The 9858-nt window shown below is 37.2% G+C and overlaps 1 non-coding gene across 1 annotated transcript; it reads right to left on the reverse strand.

The window, feature by feature from the left end:
- Positions 1 to 1468: 1468 nt before the first annotated feature.
- Positions 1469 to 1544, reverse strand: TRNAV-GAC (transfer RNA valine (anticodon GAC)). Its single transcript has one exon. It is a non-coding gene; the product is annotated as a tRNA-Val (tRNA).
- Positions 1545 to 9858: the final 8314 nt, after the last annotated feature.

Below are 9858 nucleotides of genomic sequence, written 5' to 3' on the forward strand. Positions count from 1 at the left end.
TCTTTTTGTTGGTATTAAAATTCATTATATCAAAAAGCTATCTATTAGTATTTACGTTTTCCTCCAAATTAAACGGATATGTAAATTTTGTGCGAGAATGATAAGGTTATCAATCAATTTAAATGCTTTATTTTTAACTTTTGAGAGGTTTACTAAAAATACAAAGTGGCGGGTTTTTTAGTGAAAACATTGATTGGAATCATCTCATTCACTAAGGATAATGTTTATTTCAATGTGTTGACAAAACTCTTGTAACCAAAATACTACCTAGAGGCATTGCCTCTATATATAGGAGCGTAAATTATATATAAACCATAAACACATTAATCAACCCGAAGGTCGATTTGGTAGGTGATGGTAGAGTTAACCCAGTACTAAGCCCGACGGCGTGTGAAATTCGCACATCAGGGTGGGGGGGCCAGTTCCCATAGCTTGAGCTCGGGTGGAGCAGCAGATGCCCAAAGAGGCTAAGAAAGAGTGCTCCGGTCAGTAGTCCAACGCTCTACCCCTAGACAACCGCGACCCGAATTTATACGAGGGTCATCCGGAAAGTAGTACCCGTTCGTGCCGCATGAAGTGCTGACGACGCGAGTAGCCGCTGGACGAGGTCAGATAGCTTCAGTGGCTTGTCTGCCTTCTCTGAGCCAAGTTGCGTGACGCTAGCATTGCCTGTGTTGTTTCTGTGATTGTTTACAATGTTTAAAAAAATTGAGAACGCCGCCAGTTGTGAAGTGAGGGCAGTGATTAAATTCCTCAATGCAAGAAACGTTCGCCCATGTGATATTCATCGCCAATTAAAGGAGGTGTATGGAGACAATGTAATGGACGAGTCGTCTGTTCGGCGGTGGTGTCGCAACTTCAACATGGGGAGGGGGAACACACACGACGATGAGCGTTCGGAGAGACCGTCTGTCATTACAGACCAACTGGTGAGCTCAGTTGACGAATTCGTGAGGAACGATCGGCGCGTCACAATTGATGACATCTGTGAGCATTTTCCCAATGTTTCTCGAACAATTGTTCATGAAATTGTTAAACACCATCTGCATTATGCAAAAATTTGTGCAAGATGGGTCCCTCGCGTATCTCAATGAGCTGGCGGCGAAGGACTATGCAGCAGGAATACAGAAACTTGTCACACGTTATGACAAATGCCTTAATTTGCTTGGAGATTATGTTGAGAAGTAGTTTAAAGTATCCTCTTTCAAATAAAATTTTTTATGTTTGTTAATATTTACTTTTGTGTCTTTATTTCACGAACGGGTACTACTTTCCGGATGACCCTCGTGTGTGTGTGTGTATATATATATATACACATATATAATATATATACATATATATCAGTGTGTATGTATATATATATACTCATATATACAGAAACATATATAAGGAAAAGGGATAGGAACACGTATAAAGGACGAACACAATAGAGGTGGGGAAGGCGGAATCAAACGGATCACAAGAGTATTTCCTCAACCGGGACTCGAACACCGGATCTTTCCACTTGTCGGGCGGATGCTCTTAACCACTTGAGCTATCGAGGATATGTAATTTACCCTGAGATCCGTGGGTCTTATATGTCGCCAAGCGCCCCGATTCTTTAGCCAAGAGATGGCGTCAGGGGGCTGTTTCACCCACCAAAGGAGAAATAGACAATACACAAGAGGAAAGGAAGTGGTTAGAATTCATACAACATCATACAGGAAAAGGACAGTGCGTTTCGTGGCACGCATAGCCAGAAGAAAGAGATGAGCCACATTGGCCAAATACACATTTCGTGTTTGAATGTATATATATATATATATATATATATATATATATATATTTATTTATTTATTTATTTATTTATTTATATATATGTATATATTTATTTTTTTTTATATTCATACAAGGGATCATATTAGGTGTCGTTTTATTTATTAGTGTAGGCAACCGACAGCTGAAGTGGTTTTTCCGGTTGGAGATAAATTGTTATGCTGGCAATCGGTAGCTCTTTAAAATAGGAAGTGGTTAGGCAACGTGTCACCACTCTGACGGATGGAGTCTGAAGTACAGACGAAGTACTTTTCTTACCAAATAGAAATAAGGAACGGAATCGAGCAACCATATTTTTCTCTACTTTAGCCATAGTTTTGGAGTGGAAACATTTAATAACGATTTATCAGCATTATTGAAGATTGGTTTACTTCATTCTCCTTTTGTTCCTACCACTGATTTTGTTCCAGAATCCAATTCATATTTACGTAAATTCATTCTCAATCAGGTTTTTATTTTTCCCTACTCACATGACAGATATTTTTTGAAAAAATTTATCCTATTCTAGTAAAATATTATTATCCCTTAAAGTCGATAAGAAGAAATAGAATGGATATAAAATATTTCATTTCCTCTCCGAGTTCAAGGATTGGCAAATTACAATGTTACCGTACAAATGCTAATTCTGGTTCAGTTTATCTTTTTCATTTTGACCCTCATTTATTATCTTTATGTATGCTAACTCCCAAGTTTATAAGATCTATTCATTACTGGCAAAAATTATGGTGATGAACGGTAATTTCAACGAGGACACATGTCCTGCTCTTAGCCCTCAATTATAGCATCCGAAAAGGAAATAAATCAGACAATTAGTCTAGAAAAAGGAAGCAGAATTATTTCAGGCATTTTATGAGCCTATATTTACCCAAATTGGAAAATTACCGCAAATTACCTGGAATGAGGTCATTCGTTTCGGAAGGTTTCTGGAATGATGCAATTCATCCATGAAAACTAGAACCTTATCCTTAGGTAAAAAAACATCTTTCTGATCGACATGGAAACCGTACATGTGCAAAATATCTTCATTTGCACTCAACTGGTTCACGTAGTTGTAAAAGTTGATTTTCCTGAATGATTATTCTATTTTGTTCATATAATATTGGAACTTTAAATAAATCCATACACGATATTTCCAACTTATTTTAGCATTCTTCATTTCATTCGTAAAAATCCATCATTATCACTTTTATCGCACCGTAGTTCACGTTGTTTATTTCTGAAGAAACATAGATGGAATCATTGCCGGACATTATCACAATCTCTAAGTCAATGTAACTCTTCCGCATTTCACAGTGAAAATAAGATATCAAAATAATAGGCTAAAAACCTACTGACTGATATATGTATACACCCATGTTGACCTGTGATCCCTGAGATTTGCAAAGAATTTCAAATCGTGTGAGTTCTTGGACAACAGTGAAATGTGCGTCGGGGCTCGTATGAAGTCGTGAGGAAGTATGCAACATATCAATTTCTTCGAGCAACAAAGAGTATTGTCTAGTCTTTAGTCCCTTCTTCTTCCGCTCCAGGCTATTAAAACAATTTCTGACAGGGGTGATGATAATCAGTAGGGAATACAAAGTTGCTTCGGATATCGATAGACAGTCATAAAATAATGGTAATACATACATATAGTATATAAAATTGCTGCATTCAATATTATTAAATAATACATTGTACAAAATATTTTATTTATTTTATATGAATATACGATTTAAATATTGATTTTATTATTTAGCATTTAACTCGAATAGGATATGAAGTGTGATGAGAATGGAAAAATGTAAAAATTCCATTCTGATAACATCGCATTTTCTTCTCCATAATTTATACATATATATATATATATATATATATATATATATATATATATATATATATATGAGTGGGTGTGGCCGTGCGTGTGTGTGTGTACAGTCATACACACAAAAATTTAAGGAATATTTTAATTTTGAATAAATTTATTATTTGAATTATATTATTATTTTATTATATTGTTAATTTAAATAATTATATTATTAATATTAATCGGAATTCCTTAAATTTATACATACATTTATATAAATTTAACATATTCCATTGCTTAGTAGACTGATGGGATAAATTCTTTCCTAATGCATGGAATAGAACACGACCTTTCGCGGCGAAAAATAAGGTTCATCTAGGAACCTTTTTTCAACAAATTTTACTGTTACAATCACAGCACGTGTACACTTCTACTGCTTCCGCATTGTATCAATCCACTCTGGAGATGAAATCCGAGGACATTGGTTAATAATATTTCAAAACATTTTATTCAAGGGTCAATTCGGTCACAAACGGGTGATTGCATAAGTCCATCGTGGAAACTCAGATAGAAAGAAATGCCAGAAATGTTCCGTATCAAAGTTGCCTGACCCCATGAACTCATGTTCACCCGGCGGGCATGAATGCCGAAGAGGAAGAAGAGAGAGATTAAAAAAAAATAAAAGGTTCAAGAGAGAAACCATGGCGTCTCTTAATAATGCACAGACATAGATAGGTGGTTAATGGATAAAGTATGGCAGGGTCAATGAAGGACATATCTTCATTGTTAATAGAATATCCGAAGAGTATAATTGTTTTGTACAACTGATACCTGATATTTATTCCGTTCTTTAAATGCAAAATCTAAATTCCTTCATATATCACAGCGTTGAAGTATAAGATAATGTTTCACTCTTCAACTCATCCTTGGCATTTCTCAAAACACTTCTGTCTTCTATGCTCACTCATCTGTTTTGGTATTCAGAAAGTCATTTTATTTCAAAATGTACTTAACTGTCTTTGCCTACCTCTTGGCGGTGTCCTCCAATACTTATTCTTTATTAGCATTTCGTTTACTTGGCTCATAAAATTGGTTTTTAAATTTGCTTCCATTTAAAATGAAGTTTTTAAATTTTTACACTGTTACTAATGAGTTATAAATATGAAAGATAAATACGTGCAACTGACATTCTCGTGGAACTGATGCTCCCATTGTAAAATATAATAACATACAACGTTAGGACACATTGAAACATTAGAACCGTTATAATCAATTGAAAGCTGGATTTCAAGCGGAGAGTACAGTAGAAATAAGTCATAACATTGTGTATTATCTATAAAGGACAGTTTCATCACCTGAGATCTATTTTCCTCTCTATGAACTTTTTAATGAACTTCCCGCGAGTACGTTAATCTTATAACTATAATAATAAAATTTCTTAAATAAAACCTGGTCCGAAGAGTCAAAAGCAGGCTATATTAAATAAATGATACCTGCTATAATATGGACGCAAAGGAAGAGACACAAACCTTTCTGCCGCTTTGCGTACCCTAAACAATCTTGCTTGCATTCAAGGAAGAAATATCACTGCTGGAGCGGGTCTGAGACTAAACATCCTCATCTTCCATCATATATAACCAACCAGCTTTCGTTACAGATTTATTCTTGTTGAATAATGTATTTACGCCTCTACCCAGTATTCTAATGCTAGCCTTTAAATTTTAAATCTTGCGCTTAAGTAAATATTTTTCCTAATATCTTCACAAGCATGATAATGCGAGCAACTAGTAAACGAGCATATGCTTATGATGTGTCCCAACAGCTAGAGCATATCTAGCATAGTCTTATTATGACTATTCCACCTTGGTAAAATATTCTGAAGACGAACTAATTTCACCAAAAATAATGAATAATCTATAGTTAGAATACTATCAGCAGTGTAACTTATTATTTCATTCTTCTTTAATAATTAACGTTAACAAAATATTATATCGTGAGGGTTGATTTTGGCGTATCAGGTTTCTGTAAAAATAGAGAAAAGTTATCTTTTCTTCAAAAGGAAATAGTTTTTTCCATTGCATATTTGACTTTTGGTGGACATGATACCTTCGTAAGCATGCTTAAGTACGCTTTCTCATTCGGTGATACCGAAATGGGTTCCATTGTTTTCATATATGAAACAGAGAATTGTAAATGGTGAAACATTGAAAAAAAGAGTAGCGAGGAGGACTACAGACGTCCATCCGACTCGGGTCAGTCGTCTCGTCCGACGGCGTTTAGATTGGACAAAGGGGCAGTTTCGGGGACAGTCCGTGGGCATGTGGCTGCAAAGTTACGCGGTAAGCGGGCGGGTGAGAAGAAGACGAGCCCCATTCGGCGGGCGGCGAATGGGTTGAGGTGGGTTGCAATCTTCAATTTCCACTCCGCGACCCACCCCCGCGGTTGCGTCAGTTACGATGGGGGTTGTGGGAGGAGAGGGGCTGGCCCTCTTTGCCGCCGCCGACACACCGAGGAGACTGACTACGGACGTGAAAGCGCGAGTGGTACGATGCGATGATGAGATCTCGGGTGAGAGGAGAGGATGGGGAGTTGACGGGGGGGGAGTCGTGCTGCAAGTATATGGTGGGGAGGGTCGAAGAGGAGAGTGGAGGCAAAAAGTCAACTGGGGAGGCGAGAAGGTCGTAATGGAATATGTCTTCATTTGAACGGGATACGAGTACACCGACAGTGGGAGTTGAAATTCCTGAGTGCTCGAAGAAATTCAGTTGGAGGACTCTCTTCGAGGTAAGCATCGAGCGTGGCAACGAATCCAAGAAGCCTCGGCCACGGATTTTTCCAGTGAGCAAATAGGACCCATTTACGTTCAATCACCACAAAATATATCCCTCTTCTCGATGATGTGATATATATGCATGAAGGTATATTGGGTGCTCTTTCTTTGAGCTTTGAACCAGGGTTTGCGCGAAATAAGGTTTTTTTTGCACTCGCAAATCCTAAATGCCCAAGGAAAATTTGTGACTATTGTGCTATTATACTTCGACCGCGTAGGTATGCATTTACCTTTAGGAACTTGCCATCTATTGGCAGCTATTTTTATAAAATTGACATATATGATAATGGCGAGCATATATAGAATGTTTTGACCTAAACTTCATAATTAGAGAACACCTCTTTGGTTAAATACTGAGGATGAGGATTGACGTCAAATACGGATTTAACGATTTATTTTTCAAAATTTCTCATCTTTCCGTCGATGTTTTCCTAAAACATCGGAGAAGACCATTCAGAAGGGCCACTACGTTAAACTCTTTAGTAGTATTATTCACCTGAATTCATACAGAGTGAAGGAGAGATTTTATCACTCCAAAAGTTGATTTGAGAGGTGAGGTTAGAGCCCACACAAGACTAAGCTGAGAGGTGTGTAAAATTCATACCATTAGGTATGGGGGCAGGTCCCTTTCCTGTGGTTTCTCTGGAAGATCTGGCAAACGAAAAACCACATAGCAAGAGTGATGATAAGGGAGATGAGAGGCGTCAACTGGAATCGAAACTGGGTCCTCAGGTCAGTATCTCAGCGGCCCACTGCGTGGACTACCACACGCCCTCCATGGGCTAAATTACTCCTTGATTTTTCTGCATGGACTTGATCTTTCATATCAAGGTAACCTATTATCGAACTTCTTGAGATGACATCCACAATCGGGAATTCAAATTTATTTGCAACAATACATTTTTAATGAAAATTATGAGATTATGTTCCCAATACATTCTTACATGTTAAACTCATTGTTAGATGCAACGATAAATTCCATATTTTCCGGATATTTACAAGAAAAACCACGAGACAGGTAAATATGGTATGCCATGTGACTATGACTACAATGCGAGAACGCTCGCATCTCGTAGAATACAAATAGAGATTCCCCCTTTCGAAAAAAACATTCGTGTCCTTCTACCTTATTTCTAAATAAAGGAATATTCAAGTTCTATATGCATCCCAATTTTTTTCTCCTCGGGACTGGAAGTAGTTTGATAGATGTGGTTGAGCTTAGGTAAGCGGACAATCCCTAGGAATACAACACATAGTAGCAGTACCATATAGAGCATAGTGTTCTTATTGCTTCCGCTTGGGTGAGACGCTTTTTTAATACTTAAATGACACTGTTAATCGCTCAACAACAGCATATAAATATCCGTTTTCTCCTCCTGCATTTTTCACACCAATCAAAGTTCAATTCGTCCTTTGAATGAGAGGCAGGCGGTAATGGATGGTGATGTGGAGATATGTGTAAAGAAATGTCCGTCGGTGTTGGAAAATTCAAAAGAAGGCAACGAATCCAATAAGCTTGAATCTACGGACAAGCTGGTTTTTCCAGCGGGCATAAGGGACCCATTTGAACAGAAGCGTACTCGGCGACCTGGAGAATCCTTTTTCCAACATTATCACTATGTGAACTGTTACGAGGATATTTTTTGTGATGACAAAGACGTTTCAACTTTCTGGAATATGTACATAATTAGAACTTGATGGTACTTTGCGCTAAGATTTATTTATATGGAACACCTTGATATTGACGTTTTAATATTGAAACAAGTAAAAGCGGTCGGTGGCTAACTAAAATTCCTTAAAAACGTCCAACGGTTACCCTTCCGCAACAAATTAAGTCGAAAACTTCGAACGCACTGATAGCCTTAAATGCTGCAAGTATGAGAAGAACTATCGTTTTATTGTCAAATATGCCTCCATAACATTGGTATCCGATATATTATCTTAATTGGTTAAAATTAATATTTTTACTGACTTTTAATGCATTCATTAGTAAAATAACTATAATATCAGTGGATAATTCCCACAAAAATCTATTTGGTCGGAATAGGAATCCGAAATATTCCAATTTCTGGTATAATGTGTCTTATTGTTACAAAGTTATATTGATTTCCCTGCATTCCTATGACCCAGAGCTGTTTTGGCGACTTCCATAGTATTAAATTCAAAATAAATTGCTTGATATGTGTAGAAATAATTCAAAACATTCTGACATTTTTTTCTAACGTTAAACGGGGGTCCCGCCGCATTTGTCAGAAGAAGAGGATCACGTCGAAACGCCGTACCCTTCACGTCGTAAGTTTAAAAAGAGTTTTTGTGAGTCCCCTTTTTTATTTTTTTAGAGTCCTGAGTAATGAAAGATATGAGATAGAAGATGACAGGGAAAAAACGGTCAGAGACATTGGATGTACGATCGTACCGAAATAACATGAAAATGAAATGTATACCCAAGCAACAAGTGAAGTACTGTTAAGAGTGGGTGACGTAAGAGGCTTAACGTAACGGCACCTAAAGGAAAAAGGGGGATAACGATTGGACAGATCTTGAAGCATGGCATGACATAATTGAAGGTAAGGCATTGGAAGAGGACGCAGAGGACGAATTACGACAAGCAAGTGAAGGAAAATGTCAATGCATGGAATTATGAAGGAAAAAGAAAGACATCGGTAGAAAGATAGCTTTCAGAAATGCGAAAAACAAATCTCCGGATTGAACACAAATGATGGTTTCCACACTTTTTACCCGAAACCAACTTAATACCGAGCCCTTTGCGCTGTTAAAAGAAACGAAAGCTTTATCATTCTCACATTAATATTAAATTAAGTTAAATGAGACAGCTAGGATTGAAAGATTGAAAACATGGATTTAGACGCGTTCGTACAAATGAATTGTAATACTAAAGGACAGAATTCGTGTCAATCAGTTGTCAATAACGACGCACAAAACATTTTATACAGACATTAATACGAATTTTCGAGAGCCGCCATGAGTGTTTTGTGTTAAAATTTCCCTTTTTGCTCGACATGCATAAGCATAATCCAAATTGGAAATTCTGCCATTTTAGGACGAAAGTAAATTTATATACTTCTGCGGAAGCATAAACCCAGGTATCTCGCGGAAAAAACTGAAGACCCTTACGCGTAAAATAATCACAGAACTCGTTTCGTCAAAAAATATTCAAAGCACCCAATTTCCCTGGGCCGGTATAAGAATGTGGCTTCACGTTGTACGATTGATTTAATTAGGAAAAGTTAGCACGTGCACGTATTCAAACCTTTACGCACGCGATGAGGTGGGATTCAGAATTAAATTGTCGACTGGCTACCACTATACTCAATTTTAATTAGAAATTCCTTTAAAACAACTTTGGAGAGAAATCTTTAAATGGGAACGTATACCAATTTCGACTTGGAGAAATATATAGAATCGA

This window comes from Hetaerina americana, unplaced genomic scaffold (genome assembly GCF_022747635.1).
Source record: "Hetaerina americana unplaced genomic scaffold, ioHetAmer1.1.p SCAF_9, whole genome shotgun sequence".
Lineage (NCBI taxonomy): Eukaryota > Metazoa > Arthropoda > Insecta > Odonata > Calopterygidae > Hetaerina > Hetaerina americana.